This window comes from Haematobia irritans, chromosome 2 (assembly GCF_050003625.1).
Source record: "Haematobia irritans isolate KBUSLIRL chromosome 2, ASM5000362v1, whole genome shotgun sequence".
Classification (NCBI taxonomy): Eukaryota; Metazoa; Arthropoda; class Insecta; order Diptera; family Muscidae; genus Haematobia; species Haematobia irritans.
Window position 1 is genome coordinate 112,413,075 of NC_134398.1, and position 22,422 is coordinate 112,435,496.

The 22,422-nt window shown below is 31.8% G+C and overlaps 1 long non-coding RNA gene across 1 annotated transcript in view; it reads right to left on the reverse strand.

Annotated features, from left to right (window-relative positions):
* LOC142223815 (uncharacterized) overlaps positions 1-21,861 on the reverse strand; it is an 80,919-nt gene extending 59,058 nt beyond the window's left edge. Inside the window, exon 1 of the long non-coding RNA XR_012718910.1 lies at positions 21,563-21,861. This is a non-coding gene — a long non-coding RNA (uncharacterized LOC142223815). The remainder of the gene's footprint in view (positions 1-21,562) is intronic.
* Positions 21,862-22,422: the final 561 nt, after the last annotated feature.

The window sequence follows — 22,422 nt, forward strand, 5'->3', positions numbered from 1 at the left end:
GAGCGTGATGGTAGCCAGAGGCATACCAACAGATTCTAGTTTCCCTGGAATATGTAAGGTAGCTCTTAGCCTTGCTAACTCACCCGCTTTGCAGTTCCCCGGTATGTTCCTATGGCCAGGAACCCATCTCGTTGAGTGATTTGCGGCTTACGATGACCGTTTTCCAGGTAAGGAACACAGAATCAAAGAATTTTATTGCTGGTTGACTGTCTGAGTATATATTAATGCCAACATTTGTTGGAACATTGCTTCTTAGCCAATTCGCTACCCTATTATTGCTAATATTTCAGCCTGAAAAAACTACAGTGACTAGGTAATCTTTTCGCTATTCGAAGATCCATTATCTTTAGAATATACTCCGAAACCCACTTGTCCATCCAATTTTGAGCCATCAGTGTATAAATCTATATAAAGTTTATTCCCTGGGGTCTATGTGTACCACGCCTCACTGTTGGGAATTAGAGTTTCAAACTTTTTGTCGAAAAGTGGTGTCGCCAGAGTGTAATCCACTACGTTTGGCACATCTGGCAGTTGCAGCTGACTGTTGGGACAAAATGTCTAAAGGCAATAGATGCAGCATGACATTAAGGGAATTTGTTCCTGTCTTATTGAATGCGCCTGAGATATACAAGCACGCCATACGCTAAACTTTGTCTAAACTTGTCGGCTGCTGAAGTGCCGGCCACCAGACTACAACACCATATAGCATTATTTAGTCCCCACTTTTTTCTTTTTGGCACGAGTACAAAGCAACCGTGGATTTTCATCCCCTTTCATCAATAGTAAGCTTAAAGCTCAACTTCCTGTCCAAAATAATGCCAAGATATTTAGCACACTCACCAAAGGGAATTTCCATACCACCTAAGGATATGTGGTTAACCGTCGGAATTTTGAGATCTTTGCAGTACATGTTTAGTTCTGTCTTTGAAGGATTTACCCCAAGACCATTCTCTTTCGCTCATTTCCCAGTCATCCGGAGGGCTCCCTGTATAATATTTCTAATTGTGGATGGGAATTTTCCCCTGACTACTAGTGCCACATCATCTGCATATTCCACCACTTTTATTCTTTCTTTTTCTAGGGAAACCAGATGGTTGTTTATAGCAACATGAAATAGAAGAGGTGAAGAACACATCCTTGGGGTGTGCCTCTGTTCACATACCTTTGTATGTTTGCTTGGCTTAGTGTGGCTGCAATACGTCGATTCGTTAGAAGTTCGTCTACCACGGGAGTCGCCGTGGTGCAGTGGTAAGCATGTAAGCAGTTTCAACCAAACACCAACAGTGTTTTCAGCGGCGGATTTTCCCACCTCAGTAATGCTGGTGACTTTTCTGAGTTTTTCAAAACTTCTCTAAGTGGTTTCACTGCAATGAGGAACGCCGTTCGGACTCGGCTATAGAAAAGAGGTCGCTTGTCATCAGCGTTACCGTTGGAAATTTTGAAAAAGTCGCATATTCAAAAAAAAAAGTCGCATAATGAAAAAACGTTGCTTCTGTTTGTGAGGTCTTTTTATTACAAAAAATGTTCTATAAAACAACACAAAAACAATAAAGGAACTTATTGTAACAAAAATCCACTAAAAAGTAAACTTTCAAGAGAGTAAAAATGGATTTTTTTTTGCTAAAATTAGCAGAAATGCAACTTAAAGCCTTTAAATGAATTAAAATAATAAAAATATATATTTTGTATACTACACTTATAATTGACTCTGTGAAATATATGTTATGTTGTTATGTTTATGACAAACTCTTACAAGTTTTTACTGACAAAAAAATCTCTAACAAAAACTTGCAACTTCGCTATTTCTCAAATGTCACATTTGATCTCTCTGGCTCTCTTTTGCTGGGGTTTGGAGTAAACGAACGACTTCCAATAAAAATTTGTCATAATTATCAAAAATTAGTAACGGATCTAGTGGTTGAAATGGTATGCAATAAAACAACGACTGAACAAACCAGAACAACGTGTAGGTTAGGTACGTAGGTCGCATGTCTATTTTCATAATATTGTGATTTATTAAGGAGTGCTTCTATGGGTAGCTCAATGACAAGTGGACTCCTTTTTATAGCCGAGTTCAAACGGCGTTTCATATTACACACATTTTGTTGTTTAGTCGAAACTGGGTTGAATCCATGACCAAGGAGGGCCATTGCACAACGGTGGCTCCCATTTAACCCTTTCCGGCGCACTATATAAAATCGGCAAAAATTAAAGAAAATTTTTATTTGCTTTTATTTACAGAAGTAATTTATTGAAAAAAAAAAAAAAAAATACAAAAAACCCTTTCAGGATTTCGCGCAAGGATGTGGTATGATTTTTATACCACCGCGCTTATGTGATAGCTTTATTTATGAAATTCATTAAAACACGATTTCGTTTTACTTTAACAAAGTGGAGTAAACTCTAAACAAAATAAATCCATAAATCTAATCATGGATTCATCTACCGCTAGATATTCACCCAGGTTAAAACACAATTTAAATCTCTCTAGCAACATATCCAGAAACGGTTGAACTTTATTCAGCTTGTTGAACTTAGGTGATCCTTTTTTAGGCATTAAGGTAGAATCATTCAAATGTATATTAGATAAATCTTCTTATAGGCATTATTTTCGATTTATAGCCGTCATTTAATTCCGGACGAGATGACCAATAGTCTTTGTAACTGGCCAGGGGTTTTATTCCCATTAGAAAGTTAATTCCTATAAAAGCTAGTATTTGCACCCTTACAAAAAATCGTTTCTGTAACATATACTCCCAAACATATTTTGCTTCAAGCATATACATTTTTGGGTATTGCCCAAACATTTATATGTTTGATCTCTACCAATATATAATATGTTTGAAAGCATATTGGTCTAAACAATATATGTTTGGGTAGTCTAAGTTCCAAACATTTTGTATTTTTGCATCCAAATTCAATAATGTTGTCTTCCAAAAAACAATATGTTATTATGTGACCATATAATATGTTTGGAAGCATTTTGCACCCAAAAATATTATATGCTTAAAAAAATTCTCCCAAACAATATTGTGCTCAAAATTTTTTTTATTTATTTATATATTTACAATCATAATGAATTATGAAAATAAACAGGTAATATAGGTGCTAACAACATAGGTTTTCGACCTGAATGCTCAAAATTTTGTTTCTGCCCAATTGTATATTCCCCGACATCTTTCTCACTTCCACGAGAATTTTTAGTTCTTAGCACCTTTTTCTGTAATACAAACATTGTAGAAGAAATTATTCAATTTTATGATTTTTTTTATTTTAATTTTACCTTTTGCCGGACGGGGATTCGAACAGCGGACCACACAGTTTGTAAGGATCAAAGAAGTAGCTGATCAATCGCCCAAGGAAAAATAAAATGTTAATTTTGTAATAACAAGCAACAACCACCAACTTAATTCAATATCGCTCCCTGTTAAATAGCGCTCCAAGCTACTAAACACATATATGTTTATAGGCTATTTCTAAATTAATATATGTTTGCATCCAAGCATATTATATTTACAAACATTTTATGTCCCAAACATAATATGTTCTAACATATTAACATATATGTCCCAAACATGTTATGCTAGTTTATGAACAGTATATGCTTGCACTCAAAAATATTGTGTTTAAAAATGTGTGTTCCAAACATATAATGTTTATAGCCAAACATATGAAAAACAGTCTTTTTCATCCGTGTGTAAGGAATTTGTTGCAGTGTAGCGTTTGCCACATTGTTGAACATACAGGTTCATTTGAAATACAATACTCGTATGTTCAATAATTTCTTTTGTTATAATTTTACTAAAAATATTAAAATTATCAAGGATGCCTCGTTTTCCACAACTTCTGTGCACGCAAAAAAATAATTCTTTCCTCCCAAACGAAATTTTAGACAAACAAAGTTCGTTTCTCATTTGCTTTTCGCTGTAAGGAAGTGTATTTGGAAGAAAAGTATATACTTTTTGTGATAAACGTTTATTCTTTTCCAGGATGTAAAAACAATTTCATAAAGACTAACTCAAAAAACATTGTTTTCTTGCTAATTGCATTTTCCCTCACATCTTTGTCACATCCACGAGTTTTTTTTTTAGTTTTTAACACCTTTTCCTGTAATACCAACAATGTAGATGAAACTATACGATTTTATAATTTTTTTTTTACCTTTCGTCTGGACGGAGAATCGAACCGCGGACCATGCACATTGTAAGCCAACACACTAACCACTGAGCTATGTACCTGTTATGGTCATCAATTGCGGCGCTCACGACCCGAATAAACAAAGTTTATTTAACAGAAACAAACATTTAGTTTGGCACCGTGGAGCAGTGGTTGCTACGTCCGACTTGCATGCCAAGGGTCGTGGGTTCGATCCCTGCTTCGACCAGTTTTTTTTACATATATTCCAGATATGTTCGGAAGATTCCGAAAAAATGTTCAACATTACATTGTACTATATTAAATTGTGAACTGTAAAATGTGTCTTATTAAAGAACTAAAGTCAGAAAAGAAAGGTGTTTGATATAAACGAAATGGACTGTGTTGTTGTTTCAAAAATAACTTTTTTATTGAAAAAATAAAAATTTTGTAACAAACGAATTTTGTTGGTGATAAAAGTTTAAAATTTTCGAAGCAATTCAAAAAACTCTAACAAAAGAAAAACGTTTTCGGTACACGTTTTCCAAACGTTTTTTTTTCTTTGCGTGTAGGTCCTCGTTTCATGCCAGTAAATGCAATTGGTATCTCCATTGAATTTTGCTTACTCCAATTTGGTGGGGTGACTTCTACGAGGCTGCTAAATAAATTAGATATGGGCATATCGTCGTCGGTATCAAATTGTTCACCCGAATTTAAAACTCCACTACATCCCTAGTTTTCACCTTCATCAAAGCGTTTATCTTCATTGTCGACTACAAGGATGTTATCAAAAAGTTCCTGGATTTGGTTCTGATCATCGTGGTCCTCAACATCATCGACAATTGACTTTGCGTCTGATAGAATCTCTTCCACAACAACTTCATCCTCGATTGTTTCCAATATATAGGAAATAGCGTAACCCGGCCCGCTTCGATGCGCCTTCCGAAGCGTATTTGTAGGAACATTTTGCGTTAACTTAGTCAACCATATCCTTCGTGCTGAAAACAAATTCGAAAAGATTTGAATTCTTTCAAACAAATCGGACTACTTGCTTTTTCGTTTATAGGTACAAATACGGCGGATATGCATATGTAAAACGGTTCGTTTTAACAAAATGTCGGCGAGAGGGTGTATCCTTTCCTCCAAATTTTTTAAATAATGTTCTGTATTTAAGTAGTTGGACAATCTTTTATATTTCTTGTGAATTTTAAGTGTGGTTTGTCAAGGAAAGGTATCCTTCTCCTCAACATATCTGAATATTAAGCACTATATTATAATAACATACAAAGTATTACTGTTTCCCATCCAATAAATCGGAAAAAGCAAAAGTAGTAAAAAATTTTACCACATTAACATTTGCTAAAATGATGCACCCTCTACGTTGCCAATTTCATGTAAATTTAAGTTCTTTACTAAGAAGAAGTCTGGCAGAAGCCTGTGAAACATCATACAATTATGTACCAAGTTCCCATTTACGGACAACCCTCTACTTTCAATTTAAGAAAAAATAACGAACCTTCGCTCCACTCCGACCTAATATCGGACTATCACGTACAAGGCCGTATTCAGGGGGGGGGGGATGAGGGGAATCAAACCCCCCCGAAATGAATGAATATTTTTACACACGTGTGTAAATGAAATGGAGCAAACCCTGCGAAAAGAACCTGCCTAATTTAGCAATGGAAGCAATAAAGAGATATTTTCAAACGTGCATATTTTAAAAATTTTGGTCACTTTGCCAGTTACTCAGGGATGGAAAATACAATTTTTAAGAAAGTACAAAAAAGGTATTTTTTATCGGAAAGGTACTTGTTACTAAATTTCAACAAAAATTTCACTTGAATATTATTGTCAAGAGACTGAATTTTAAAGAAAATATAATTTTGACAAAATTTTCTATATAAATAAAATTTTGCAAAAATTTTCTATATATATCACTGTCTTTGAGTTTTTAGTATTGTTTTTAGCCATGTATATAATGCGCAGTGGTATTATTTTTATACCATCAACTTTAACCCTCACTACTTCAAATTTTTTTATTTATTTTTGATGTTACTATTTTCAAGCACGTTATTTACTATCTTATTGATCAAAAATATACAAGTATAAAGTCTAACGCACGTGTTTAGCAGAAATTTGCTAAATAATGGAAAACACTGTCAACACTTGACAGATGGTACTCAAGTTTAGTTCAAAATATATATATATCTAGCGCTTTCGAACATTTGGTATATTTTTTTCTTGAAATAATTAGCTTAAATCTACATATAAAAGTGATATTTAGAATATACAATTGCACACAGAATGTAGGAAAATTAATTAGATGAGTGGTATAGTATTCATACTAGAGGTGGAGAACTATCGATAGCACTATCGGCACTATCGATTGTTGGGCACTATCGAGCTACTATCGATAGCAGCCAGGCATTTTCGATAGTACTATCGATAGTTAGTCGATAGTTTGGCTTTCACATCACCAAATATTTTCCTTTTTTGTGACGTCTGCTGCAGCATTAAAAGGAATGGATCGCTTTCTCCAAAGAGGTGTAATATTTACTCTTAAAGTAGTTCTGAGTTTTGACTATGTGTTGAATTTCAGCTAAACTTCGGAGCTCCATGACAGTCAGTGAGTCGACCATGTCAGGCATGTGATTACAACAGCACAGACTCAGAGAAAGATTTGGCTACCGAGAGAAAAAAAGAAAAAAATCTTTCAAGATTGGAAATATTTTAAAAGGTCAGAGGACAAACAATTTTAAAAGTGCCTTAATTGCGGAAAGGAGATAAAACGAGCAGAAACACATCGAATTTTCACGACCATCTAAAAAGATACCATTCTGGCTTGGAAATTCTAGCCCCTGATTCCAGCTATTTCGGCTGATACTGCCAATATTGCACTGACAAGCAGAAGTTTTAGATCGTCAATACATTCAGTAGCCTCTTACTTTAAAAGAGCCGTTTTGTACGACACTAACATCCCTGCAACAAAGCGGGACAAATTGTTTTCGAGAGGCGAAAAATGTTAACATTATTTTATTTTTAAACCAAACCTTTTGGATCAAATAACATTAATATCGTAAAATATTCATATTAAAATATTAAACAAATTTTAAATATGAACCAAATATGTATATTATTGTGGACGATACTATCGTCGAATATCGATAGTACTATCGTCAACTATCGATGGTTGTGAAATTACTATCGTCGACTATCGATGGCGCCGACTATCGATAGTTCTCCTCTAATTCCTCTAATTCATACCACCGGACCGGAAAGAGTTAAGGCGAGCGGTGATGAATTCCCATTTATAAAAAAATTGCTTCAAATTGAAGCTCTTCCCTTTTGTGCGACTTTAGTCGCATGCGCACATTTTGCATATTTTACAAAAGTCGCATAACGTCAGAAAGGTTGCAAAATGCGACTAAAGTCGCACAACGGCAACACTGCTCGTCATTGAGCTTAACGTAGAATCGGGCAGCACTCAGTGATAAGAGAGAAGTTCACCACTGTGATATCACATTGGACTGAATAGCCTAAGTGAGGCTGTAATATCGGGTTGCCACTATACCTAAACTAACCTAACAGCCTAAGTACTCCTTGGTCAACATTCAGAGTTGTTAATCCATTTAATATCGAGCTCGGATGGACTTTGTTGAATGTCCCTTCGATGTCTAGAAATGCCCTTCGATGTCTAGAAAGGCCACTATCATCCTCTCCAGCAATTATTAACAGAATTCATTTTTTCGTCATCTTATCCCAAACTATTGTTATTTACACCCACAAAAAAGTCCCTTCGAAACTAAAGGAAAAATGTTTATCAATTTAGTTTAGCCATTTTATTTCCATTAAGTTAAATTTTTGTGTGAAATAATAAAATTTACTTGTTTCAGTAAGAAAATCCTAAACTGAAAGCAGTTAGGAATCAGGGATGGAAAATGCCCCCGCGAATGATTTAGTACCTTTTGTGTAGAAATTTTTTAGCCGATATCAGATTTATGGTACAATAGTTTTGACAAAATATTTTAATATTTTGTGAAAGTCTTTAACAAAATTTGCTAATAGTCTTTTACAAATTTGGCAAAACAGACAAGTTCATGCGGTAACAAAATCTCGATTTTGTAAAAGCCATAGTCAAAAATACGATTTTATTGAATTTAAAGAATGTTTTAGTTGAAAAAAAATAATGCGAACCATTACAGTCACGGTCGAAACTTGAGAAAAAAAATTCTACCAACATTGGGAGCAAATCTTACCAAAAACTACCAAAAAATATTATTTTGCAAAAATTTATTTCTTCAGAAAAATTTTATTTGTATAGAAATTTTTATCAAAATTTTATTTCTATAGGAAATTTTTTCAAATTTTATTTTTATAAAAAATATTTTCAAAATTTTATTTCTGACGAAAATTTAATCAAAATTTTATTTCTGACGAAAATTTTGTAAAAATTTTATTTTTATAGAAAATTTTGTCAAAATTTTATTTTTATGAGAAATTTGGTCAAAATTTGATTTTTATGGGAAATTTGGTCAAAATTTTATTTTTATGGAAAATTTGGTAAAAATGTTATATCTATAGAAAATTATTTCTAAAGAAAAATTTGTCAAAATTTTATATCCATAGAATATTTTGTCAAAATGTTATTTCTATAGAAAATTTTGTCAAAAGTTTATTTCTTTAGAAAAAAATTGTCAAAATTTTATTTCCATAGAATATTTCGTCAAAATGTTATTTCTATGGAAAATTTTGGCAAAATGTTATTTCTATAGAAAATTTCGTCAAAATTTTATTTCAATAGATTTTTTTATTTATATACTCGTATTCACAGAAAATTTATGAAGTAACGTGATTTCTACTAATCTACCAAACAGTAGAATTCTATTAACTGTGGCAACCGTGATTACAATACTACAGTAGTCTTTGTAAGCGGATATAAAACTACAAAAATATTTAAAATTGAGGAGTGACAAACAAAATTTTATTTTTTTAAAATTCAGTCCAAGGGAGCTCTTGACAATAATCTTCCAATGGAATTTTTGTTGAAATTTAGTGAAAAGTATTTTTTCGCCCAAAAAAATACCTTTTTAATACTTTCGTAAAAATTTTATTTTCCATCCCGGTTAGGAATAGTTCATTAACTAGAATAAGGCATGGAATTTTACTAATACTGTTTTCTTCGCTGGGTATAAGAATTTACTACTGAACAAGAACATTTTATTCACTGATAACAAAGCATTCGTAAAACTAAACAAAAACCGAACTAAAACCAAGTTTCCTCAAATTTAGTAAAATTTCTTATAAACCCATAACACAGACTTCCTTTATTATAGAAAGCTTATCATACATACGAATAACACTTGGCATAGAAAAATATTTTAGTTCATTCGTACTAAGAAGTATTCAATCCTTTGAAAACTTAAGGAAACACACTTGTTAGAATATAGGAAATGTTCCTATATTTCTTTTATATACCTGTCACCGATGTAATCGATATTTTTGCGCGTGGTTGTTTTTTAGCTGGAATCGCGTTGTTATGGTATACGGAGGATTGTTAAAAAAATAATATAGTAAAATAATATTAAATTAAATTTTAAATTAGTGAGAAAATTATTGAACATAAATATCAAACAATAAGTCTATCAATGTTCGTGGTGGTGTATAAAGAAAGAAAACTGCAACAGAATAACAACCCCTTCATTCGTCTTCATTTTGGAATTTTCAATTATCAGGTAACATTCATACAGAGACGCTAACCTTTTGTGAAAAAATTGGTTTATGATTTTTTATATTTGTAAGTATTGATATTGTAAAAGGAGGACAAAATCGTTACGCAGCATCTTATTAAAAGTGAAAGGAACAAGAATAAGAAAATCATTACGTTTTACAGTTGGTAATTTTACATGGAAATTGGAAATAGTGGAATAATAAACTAATATTTCAAGGCCAGTCGATGCTGTTAATTCTTAATAAATATATTTAATATATTAATAAAAATGTCTGTTATTGCAGAAAACGCCTATATAAATAAATAAAACTGTATTTAAAAACGAAGGTAAGCAGTTCTAATTTTGAAGTAAAAGGTTTACCACAAATAAATATGTAAGATTTATCCAAATGAATGAAAAAGTTCAATAAAATCATTCCATATATGAATTCAATTCAGTTAAATTTTTTCATTCTGTAGTATAGTGGTACATAAATATAGGAAAATGTTAAATAATATATGGAATGCATTCTACCTAATTTCTACGAAAATCACATCGTTCAAACAAATAAAAATGTCTTTGGCGCTATACGAAGTTCAACTTTCTTCACAATGAGTTAATTTTAACTTAAAGAAGTGGTCACTTTTTTCTGGGTGTACAAGCCACATGAAAAAAGCTAAACTACGAAGGCGACCAATTACAATTGGTCGCAACGTCTACATATCATATGTTACGACGATGTGATGGTTAATACCACAATAATACCGGATGTAAATGATTTGATACAAGGTGGTATCAAAATTAAAAGGTAACGTGAATCAATTTATTAATACCAAACGGTAATGGCCACATACCGGCTTGTTTCTACCAGTGTATGTCAATAAAATACTTGTTCATCATTGTTCAAACTAAAAAGATCTTTTTATTTTTGCTCTGCCAAAAAATAGAAATAATGTAGAAGAAATTATTCGATTTTATAATTTTTTGATTTTTATTTATTTCATTGTTAAGTTAAAAAGTTAAATAGCTATGACAACTAAGGTCTTAATCTCTTTATATTTTTGCCTTCTTTTTAAATTTTACCTTATGCTTGGACCGAGAATCGATCAGCGGACCATTCAAAGCACAAATAAGACATGCATTCAAGCAGTTATATTTAGAGAGCATAGTTTTGCGCGCCTACCAGAAAAGAACATTTTAGTTAATTTTAGAAAAAAATAGATTAATTTTAGTAAATTACTCTCTATTAAAACGCGGATGTTTTCCTCTGTTTTAGGTAATTTAATCCGCAAAAATTATTAGAGTCATGGAAACTTTGTTAAAACTAAAATAGAATTAAATTGATTTTAGTGTAATATAGGCTTCACTTTGTTTTGAGTGTATGATGTAAAGAACATTAACAGAAAAATAACTTTATTTGGCCCCTTTCTTAAAAATACATATTGTCATGTCCTTAAATTATTGAAGATTTTATATACCCCTGTAAAAAAATTATATATGCAACGTGTAAATTTTGCGTCCAATTACAATTGGTCGCAACGTCTACATATCATATGTTACGACGATGTGATGGTTAATACCACAATAATACCGGATGTAAATGATTTGATACAAGGTGGTATCAAAATTAAAAGGTAACGTGAATCAATTTATTAATACCAAACGGTAATGGCCACATACCGGCTTGTTTCTACCAGTGTATGTCAATAAAATACTTGTTCATCATTGTTCAAACTAAAAAGATCTTTTTATTTTTGCTCTGCCAAAAAATAGAAATAATGTAGAAGAAATTATTCGATTTTATAATTTTTTGATTTTTATTTATTTCATTGTTAAGTTAAAAAGTTAAATAGCTATGACAACTAAGGTCTTAATCTCTTTATATTTTTGCCTTCTTTTTAAATTTTACCTTATGCTTGGACCGAGAATCGATCAGCGGACCATTCAAAGCACAAATAAGACATGCATTCAAGCAGTTATATTTAGAGAGCATAGTTTTGCGCGCCTACCAGAAAAGAACATTTTAGTTAATTTTAGAAAAAAATAGATTAATTTTAGTAAATTACTCTCTATTAAAACGCGGATGTTTTCCTCTGTTTTAGGTAATTTAATCCGCAAAAATTATTAGAGTCATGGAAACTTTGTTAAAACTAAAATAGAATTAAATTGATTTTAGTGTAATATAGGCTTCACTTTGTTTTGAGTGTATGATGTAAAGAAGATTAACAGAAAAATAACTTTATTTGGCCCCTTTCTTAAAAATACATGTTGTCATGTCCTTAACCCCTGTAAAAAATTATATATGCAACGTGTAAATTTATGTTATAGTCTTATAAAGAACTTTTATTGAAAACATTTTTCTTATTTTATTTACACTTTTGTACGTTACTAAAATACATAGATTAAATCTTTACTTAACGTTTGCTTTTATAGAAAATCCATACTTAAACTTTTAGTCATAGAAAATATTTATATATGTCAAAATAAAATTAAGATCGATTGATTAACTAATACGATATAGTCTTGCCCTTGTTTATTAGAACTTGCTGTATTCGGTGAGGCATAGAACATACCAAGTTTTTAATTGCAGACTTCAGTTCTTTGGGTGTTGTATATTACTTGGACATCGCAAATACCTTAGCGGATAATATGCCCCAGAGATCTTCTATAGGATTTAGATCGGGGCGTAGCGCTGGCCAGTCCAGTAAAGGTATATCACGAGACTTAAAAAAGTTTTTTGTGAGGCATGCAACATAGATGGGTGCATTATCTTCACGCAAAGAAAAAAAACGTTTGGAAAACGTGTACCGAAAACGTTTTTCTTTTGTTAGAGTTTTTTGAATTGCTTCGAAAATTTTAAACTTTTATCACCAAAAAAATTCGTTTGTTACAAATCTTTTATTTTTTCAATAAAAAAAGTTATTTTTGAAATAACAACACAGTCCATTTCGTTTATATCAAACACTGTTCTTTTCTGACTTTAGGTCTTTAATAAGACACATTTTACAGTTTAATTAATATAGTATTTAATATAGTACAATGTAATGTTGAATATTTTTTCGGAATCTTCCGAATATATCTGGAATATATGTAAAAAAAAACAAAAGCAAAAAAAAAAAAAGAACTTTGGCCGAAGCAGGGATCGAACCCACGACCCTTGGCGTGAGAGTCGGACGTAGCTACCACTGCTCCACGGTGCCAAACTAAATGTTTGTTTCTGTTAAATAAACTTTGTTTATTCGGTTCGTGGGCGCCGCAAGCTATGCTATATAAATATAACTTATATGGATATTTATCTATTGATGACCATAACAGGTACATAGCTCAGTGGTTAGTGTGTTGGCTTACAATGTGCATGGTCCGCGGTTCGATTCTCCGTCCAGGCGAAAGGTAAAAAAATTTTAAAAATTTATAAAATCGTATAATTTCTTCTACATTGTTGGTATTACAGGAAAAGGTGTTACGAACTAAAAATCCTCGTGGATGTGAGAAAGATGTGAGGGACAATGCAATTAGCAAGAAAATAATGTTTTTTTTTTTTTTTTTTTTTTGAGCTAGTCTTTATGAAATTGTTTTTACATCCTGGAAAAGAATAAACGTTTATCACAAAAAGTATATACTTTTCTTCCAAATACACTTCCTTACAGCGAAAAGCAAATGAGAAACGAACTTTGTTTGTCTAAAATTTCGTTTGGGAGGAAAGAATTATTTTTTGCGTGTTGTTGGAAAGTCCAAACTTCACCATATGACTCATCTGCAAAATCTATTACACCTAGACCTTGCTTTTCGTTATTTCGAAGTTGCGTCGCTGATGAATTAGTACTAGTTTTCACTTTGCGTCATTAGATTTTCGAAGTTGCGTTGTTATCTGTCTCCAATCTTTGCATGGTTTGCCATAGAAACTCATAATTCGCTTTGCGTCATTTCAGTTTGCGTCGTGTTATTTTTTTTTTTTTTTTGAACGTATCTGCGACGCAAAGCGAGGTCTAGGAGTAAGTTGTTCTCCAATAAATCGAGATATATCTCTGCGTTCATTTCAGGGAAAAAAAAAACATATTTTAGATTTTCCTCGTGCTCCAAAAGCTGACCATACCATAAGAGATCCACCCCCGTGGATGCGTTTATAGCAAGTTTGACGAGGGTACCGAGAAAGTCGCCAATATTTGTGTTGGTCATCAGGACCATTCAAATTGAATTTCTTTTCGTCGCTAAATATAACCGTTTGGAACTCTTCGTCCCAAAACTTGTATTTTTCAGCAAAAGAAATACGAGCATTTTTATGGTGTTGTGTTAACCGCGGTTTAGGAATTTTATTTCCGTATTTTAGTCTTATATCGTACTTGATAATTTGCTGTATTCATTGTCTAGTCACATTCAGACCCAATTCTCTTTTTATTTCTCTGAAGATCATATTTTTATTGGCAGCAAGTTGACGAATATGTCGCTTTGTCCTTTGGTCAACGGTTGGAATGCGTCCACTGCGCATTTGTGGGATTTTTTTTTTTAATTGCTAATCGTATTGCGGTGTCGATTTATCGCCGATGCAATTTCTCCAATTGTTTTTACCAGCTAGGTCCATTCCGATAATTTTTCTGCGTCTTCCTCTGAAAGTTCACTTCTTCGAGGCATTTTTAACTAAAGATTAAAAATTTGCACTAAATTTCTTCTGAATACATGAAAGAACATAAATGTAACTCACCCACAATCCATATTTATTATTCACAACGAAACTGTAATGAGCCTGTGCACTGAAAAAATGTAAATGATGTACAATGCACATATAACTATTTGCTATTGAACTTCTAACTTTCATTACAATTTTCATATAACGGTACTTCGAATTAGTGTCTAGCGACAAAATCGCTAATGATAATTATAGCATAGAGGGTGATAAACAACGTTAAAAAGTAAAAAGTTAAGTACCGTTATTTCCAAGTGAGAAATGAAACAATTTTTGCACATATATTTATACATTTTAGCTAATTATGAATAAAGTAACCACCTTGATAAATTATGGACGTGTTTCGCTAATTTTCGGAAGCTGAACTGATGCTGCATTGGATTAATACTGCTGCTAAAACACACTGAAAAATCTATCACTGATTGTGATCGATTTATGGTGGTTTCCTTGGTTTTGCAATAAAACTGTGCACAATCCATTGTACCAATTAATATTTATTGGACTGAAGATGATTTGCTAGAAACAAATATGGATGTGTGTATGTATGTGCACCTAATAACATAAACAATGGCTCTTAACATTTTAATCATTGAGATGCTGCATTGGATTAATACTGCTGCTAAAACACACTGAAAAATCTATCACTGATTGTGATCGATTTATGGTGGTTTCCTTGGTTTTGCAATAAAACTGTGCACAATCCATTGTACCAATTAATATTTATTGGACTGAAGATGATTTGCTAGAAACAAATATGGATGTGTGTATGTATGTGCACCTAATAACATAAACAATGGCTCTTGTTCCATGTACGGAGTTATAGTTCGCATGTTGTTGCTGCAAAACAAGAAATGCTATAAAAAAAAAATAAAAAAAAAAAACTTAATAAAAATCCATAATTAAAGATATTAAAACGTCCCACTGCTATGTCAGTAATAATTAATGACGTTTGTTCATACCAATAGTTAATTAATTTGAATAAAACACTAGCCTAAACAACAACAAAAATCGTATAAACCTGGCCCTGACGGGGTACCACCAAACATATTGAAACATTGTGCTGATTCTCTTAAAGTACCTCTAACGAAAATTTTTAATATTTCTATATCATCGGGTTACGTTCCACAATGTTGGAAGGAATCATATGTTACTCCATTCTTTAAGTCTGGAAATAGATTTATTGTGTCTAACTACAGAGGTATTGCGAAGCTAAGTGCTGTTCCTAAGTTGCTGGAAAAGATGATAACTGAATTTATATCGCATCAGGTTTCCTCGGCATTAAATGAATGCCAACATGGATTCCGAAAGTCAAGGTCAACTATTACGAATATTTTAGAATTAACGACACTAGGATGGGTAAACAAACTGATGTAATATACACAAATTTTAGCAAGGCGTTTGACAAAGTTAATCATAAGCTTCTCTTACGAAAACTACAACAACTTGGCTTCTCTACTTCCTTGTTAAAGTGGATCAGTTCTTATATAACAGGGCGTGTTCAGAGAGTAAGGTTTGGGAATGTTCTTTCTAATCAATTTGATGTAATATCTGGAGTTCCTCAAGGTAGTCATCTTGGACCTATCCTTTTTACACTCTTTATAAATTGTATCAATTAATTTTTTGATTAAAAATTTTAAAATGTTCAATCATTGACTTAATTAACTTATTTTTCTATCATGATTAAAAAGTTAATTGTATCAATTAATTTATTAATTGAAAAAATTTTCAACTTCAATTAACTTTTTAATTGGAAATATTTTGGTGATATTTTTTTCTGTGTAGTGAAAGGGAATTAGTCTTCTGAATTTGATTAAAAAGTTAATTGTATCAATTAATTTTTTAATTAAAAATTTAAAAAATTTCAATCATTGACTTAATTAACTTAATGTTTCTATCATGATTAAAAAGTTAATTGTATCAATTAATTTATTAATTGAAAAAATTTTCAACTTCAATTAACTTTTTAATTGGAAATATTTTGGTGATATTTTTTTCTGTGCAAGATTCTTAAAAACTATTTTACAAAAGATTTCCGCTTATATAACACATCTATTCTTTTGTTGATCTTGGCATTGTTATGGATCGTAGGCTTAATTTTAATGGTCATATTGATTTGATGGTGAGTAAGGCGTATGGGGATCTAGGGTTCATAAAGCGTTGGGCGAAGGAGTTTTCGGACCCTTATGTTACAAAGAGGCTTCATTGGAACAGTGACTTTGTTCTTCCTTCATACACTTCTAGATTGAGTCTGATTAATTTGCCTACTCTTAGGAGCCGACGGACGATGTTGAGCTCCATGATGATGTATAGGTTAGTTAGTGAGGAATTGATATATAGGATTAGGATAAAGGTTCCTTTTAGGGCATCTAAGAATTACCAGTTTTTTTACATTGATTTTCAACGTTCGAATTATGCTTCTGTGGAGCCTATTCGTAGGATGTGCATTATTTTTAATTCAATCTATCATCTAGTTGACACTAACCTTAGTATTGATATGATGAAGTCTAGAATTTTAGCATATTTGGATAACTAATACATTAGTTTTATTGAATAACCTAATATTTGATCTTGTGTTTTAATATACCCGGCTGATGAGTCCTTCTCTGTAGCTGGTCAAATCCCTCTGCCTCCACCCCGCCATGGTCCGGATCATGGTGAGTACGCTGTCTCTACGTCATGGGGACGGGGCCCTCACGGTCGGAAGGGGCGGGAAAGTGGGCGATGGGACCGTTCGAAAAAAAAAACTAACACAATTATAACCACAGGCCAATATCCAATGGGATGGAAGCACGCCAAAATGATACCGATACAAAAACCAAATGCAACAAACGAATATCGACCAATCTCGGTGTTACCGTTCTTATCTAAAGCATTCGAACGTATAACTCACAACCAAATATCTGAATACTTAAGGCAGAATTCTTTATTATCTGCATATCAATCTGCATTCAGACCCAAACACAGCTGTATTACTGCACTTTTGGACGTAACTGAAAACATTAGAAAGAGTATAGATAACGGCCTACTAACCCTTTTAGTTTTATTAGACCACTAAAAGGCCTTTGATTGCGTCAATAATGATATACTTTGTCTCAAGCTAGAGCGATATTTCAATTTCTCAAACTCAGCTGTACGATTAATTTCAAATTATTTAAAACATCGCATTCAATCTGTGTATTTAAAAAACATGTCATACAGCCCTAAGAACCTCGTTGCTGGAGTGCCACAAGGATCAATTCTCGGTCCGCTGTTATTCAGCATTTACATAAATGACTTGCCAAATGTTCTTGAACATTCCAAAATACACATTTACGCGGACGATGTTCAAATTTATTTAAGTTGCCCCAAAACCAATCTCTCTGATGGCGTATCCAAATTGAATAAAGATTTAGAGAATATACATTCATGGGCAACTGCAAATAGTCTTCAAATAAATCCAAAAAAAATCGAATTTCATACTAGTAAATGGGCGAACACAATGCATAGAATGTGAATACATGGTAAAGATTGGTGGAGTGAAAATTGAACAGAAGGAGAAAGTGAAAAATCTTGGAATAATCTTCAATAAGTCTTTCAGCTGGAATGATCAAATAATTTCTGCCACTGGAAAAACGTTCGAACGTTTGCTACGAACATTATACCAAACCCAGCACTACACACCTCTTCATACTCGTATGCTCCTGGCAAAGACGTATCTAATCCCTATATTGCTATATGGCAGTAAACTTTTTACAAAAACGGATATAAGAAGCAAAAATCGTTTAGAGGCAGCTCATAAATCTATCCTGCGATATGCCTTCGGTTTAAAACGATACGATAGCTGTTCGCTGTTTAGTAGAGGCTTATTCGGGGTTGAATTTATGGACTACATGAAAATTAAGGCACTTACATAGATGCACAAAATTATTTACACAAAAAATCCACCGTACCTCCACAGTAAATTAAACTTTGGCAGATCTAACAGACGTATACTCGTTATACCTTCCCGCCATCAACTTCTGATCTCTGAATGACAATTTTTCACAAATACAACCCGTCTTTGGAACTCCCTTTTTTCAATCCCTATTTTCAATCATTTACAAAATTAGTTAATTATTGCTGCATTACTATTGTTTTATTATATATATAATAAAATAATTATACTATTGTTTTAATTTTTTTTTTTGTTTGTACTTTTGTATTTCTACTTTTATTTTTAAATTTATTGTTAATCTATTTGTGATTTTTATTTAATGTACTTAATGTTTATTATACTCTTGTCTGTTCTACTACCAATTTGTGGACAATTGCTATAGAAACTTGTCTAATCACATACATTTTTAATTTCATTTCATTTCATTTTATTGAGTACCTACACAACAAGATTAAAATCTTATAATTACAGTGCAGGATTATAAATGTTAAAACATCTCCGATTTATAATAAGTATATACAATAATTAAATTTAAAGATAAAAAGAAAATAAATTAAAATAAATAAAAAATTGTGTTAATAATAATAGAAAAAAATATATATATATATATATAGAAATTACTTTTAATATTCAATTGCATTGTATTATTGATGATTGAAATTGTGATACTATATTATATCTACAATTATTATTTATGATAATAACAATTATTATTTATTAATGATAAATATTCTAATTTTGAAATAAATTTTGAATACTCTTCTTAAAAGATGATGCGTCGGGTGGTAGAGTGTTCCAGAGACGTATTGTGCCAATAAAGAACTGCCATTCGGATAGAAGACTTTTCCTTATAAACCTAATTTTATCATAGAGATAGCTGGGTTTCCGTTTGTAAATCAATTTATGTAGAAATACTAACGACTTGACATTAAGCAGGGTATTATAACTAAAGCCAAAGAGGGAGTTTGTAACATACAAAACATGATCGGTCCTGCGTATCCCATACACATAACGAACTATACTATTGAATGCCACGTTAAGTCTATTTTTGTTCACGGAGTCACAATTCGCGAAGAGTTCAGATCCGTAAATTAAACCCGTTAACAAAAGACTTTTCGCCAGAATTGTGTTAAATAAGTAGGTGAAAAGAGGGAGCAGTATTCATATAAACCTGGGGTCCATTCCATCCAGGCCAATAGCATTCGACATAACCATAAAAAACTCTCTATGACCTCATCTTGGGTAACGCACCTGAACTCGAAATCGTTCCTCTCAGATAAGTTTCCTCCTATACCGTCATCCGTGTCATAGAAGGATGCGTCCGTCGGAGGGGCAGGGATATTAGTAAACATCTCGTTCAAGTCATTTGGATCACCTTGATAACCGCCCGATGACCTATGACTTCCCAACGCCAATATCATGTATAATTCTCCATTTTTCCCTGGAACCTACAGCAGAATTGAAACGCATAGAGTAATATTCAGTCTTCGTCGCATTGATATTTCTGTTCGCTATTCTCCGTGCCGATCGATACTCCTCTAGAAGATGTGGTAATCTAAAGCGCTTCCATCGTGAGTATGCAATATCCCTTTCCCTAATAGCAGTCTTAATCGTGTCGTTAAACCATGGTTTAGTACCTGATTTCACTTTGATCCTCTTAATACACACAAAAAATTTTTTTTTTTATTTCAATCACGAAAATCGCGGATTCAATCATTTTTTTAATTGAAATGTCTTCAATCACGAAAATGATAGTATTATTCACCCATTTTGATTGAAAACCAACACGATTTTCAATTAAAAATTTAATTGACTTTTGTCACGGAATCAATTAATTGTGTGATTGAATCAATTAAAAACGTGATTGATTTTTAACATAAAATTCAATCACAGTTTTAATTGAATCAATTAAAATTTTAATTAATTTCGCGACAAAAATCAATCAACTATTTGATTCATTCAATTAAATAATTAATTGAAATTGGCTATAAATTTCAATCAAAAAATTTATATATTGCGACCCCAAAATCGTATTTAGTTTTATTTGAAATAAAAGAAAATATGTGTTTCTTATAAAACATATTTAATATATTATTATTTTTTGAATTATGCAATAGACAAGTTGATTTGGTTCTTGTCATTTGTGTTTTGTTCATAACATAACTTACAAATACAATTATTATCAATAACAACTATAGGGTGAAAAAATAAATTATATAAATCATTATCTTCCTTATAATAATAACCATGTCAGCATGTTCCTTCTAATATGTAGAAGCGCCTAGATTTCTAATAAATCAGCAGCCTGTAAGCTAAATTAGGTTTTCTGAAAGTAAACAGAATAATTCGAATTTAATTTTGTTCAATTAAAAGTTAATTTTGTTAAACATCACCTGCATAGAATATCAAGTTCAATTCTTAGTTCCAGGTTGCAGATTTATAATCTTCTTTTGCAGTTGTAGTCTTTTAGCATAAAAAGGTGTATTAAGGAGCTCAGTAATTTAATTTTAGTAACAATTCCTTTCCAAAATATCCACACATTGAAATCGTCTATTAAAATTTGAACCAATCAAAGACAAAAATAATGGGAAAGCAATGTTATATTTGATATTATATTGATGATACTTTGCAAATTCTGGAAATAGAAAAAAATATAAATGGAAAATACATATTTTTATTATTTTCGTATATTTTTCATATTTTTAAATCCAAAAGAAAGAACTTTTTTAACCATTACATAATTTAGCTCATTAGTTTATATACCAGATATACTGCTTTACTTGGGTTCAAACTGAAAAAGGTAGGTAAAACAAAAATGCAATTTAATGCCAACGCCACTTCGCAACTTCAAGGTGAATCTTCCAACAAACCCATACCGCTCTTGGTTTTAAGAAAACTAGGAGTGAAAAAAATTATAATTTTAAAAGATCAATACGGTACCCACTTTTTTATTGCAAACATATTCTTATATATTTGATAAAATGATGGAGTTGATGGGATTGATTGGTCAATTTCACGAAATAAAATTGGTCACTAAAAGAAATGAATAAAAAATATATTATTTTAGTCCGTTTAATGTAAACAGGCTTCAATGGAAAACGGTATTCACATTTCACAATTTCTTACCTTTAATAAACGTAGATTGTTTTCCATTTTTACAATACCACAAAACACAAACACAGGTAATTTCAAATGCGTTCTCTCATATATTTTTTTCAAACCTTTACCACGTGGCCGTTTGTTGTTGCACACTTTATTTATTTCAACCCTTTGCTATGATTTGTTGTTGCGTTCAAAATATTTATGCACACATTTTGAATGCAGCAGACAGAATGTCGCCAGTCATGCTTTTCAATTTACGCGAAAAACAAAAACCCAACCGTTCGTTACGAGTTACTTCCACAGACTGATCTCTCCATCATACATTGTTGAATAAAAACCCATTCTCTTGTTCTCTTTTCGCTCTTTCCATTGCTCAAAATTATTCAGTTTCAATCACAAAGGTGATTGGATCAATCACATGTGTAATTGGAAACGGAAAAAATTTCAATCACGTTAGTAATTGAAAATTATTTCCGAATTGATTAAGAAATTGATTGAATCAATTAATATTTTAATTGGAAACGTAACAAATATCAATAATTTTTTAATTGGTTTTTATTCGGATTTGATTAAATAATTAATTGAATCAATTAACATATTAATTGAATCCGTTTCCAAATTCAATTAAGTGTTTAATTGAAAAAATTTGGTGATAAGTTTTTGTGTGTATACAATACTTCCAAAGAGAGGTCATCTTTTCGACGCACAAGGGGAGCTAACGACTTCAAGAACGGTATGTTGCTTCTTGCTGCACTGCCACTCAATTAAAAAATTAATTGATCCAATTAAAAAATTAATTGATACTATTAATTTGTGTGATTGATTTTTGTTTCAATTAAAAAATTTGTTGAATCAATTTAATTTTTAATTTAATATTTTTTAAA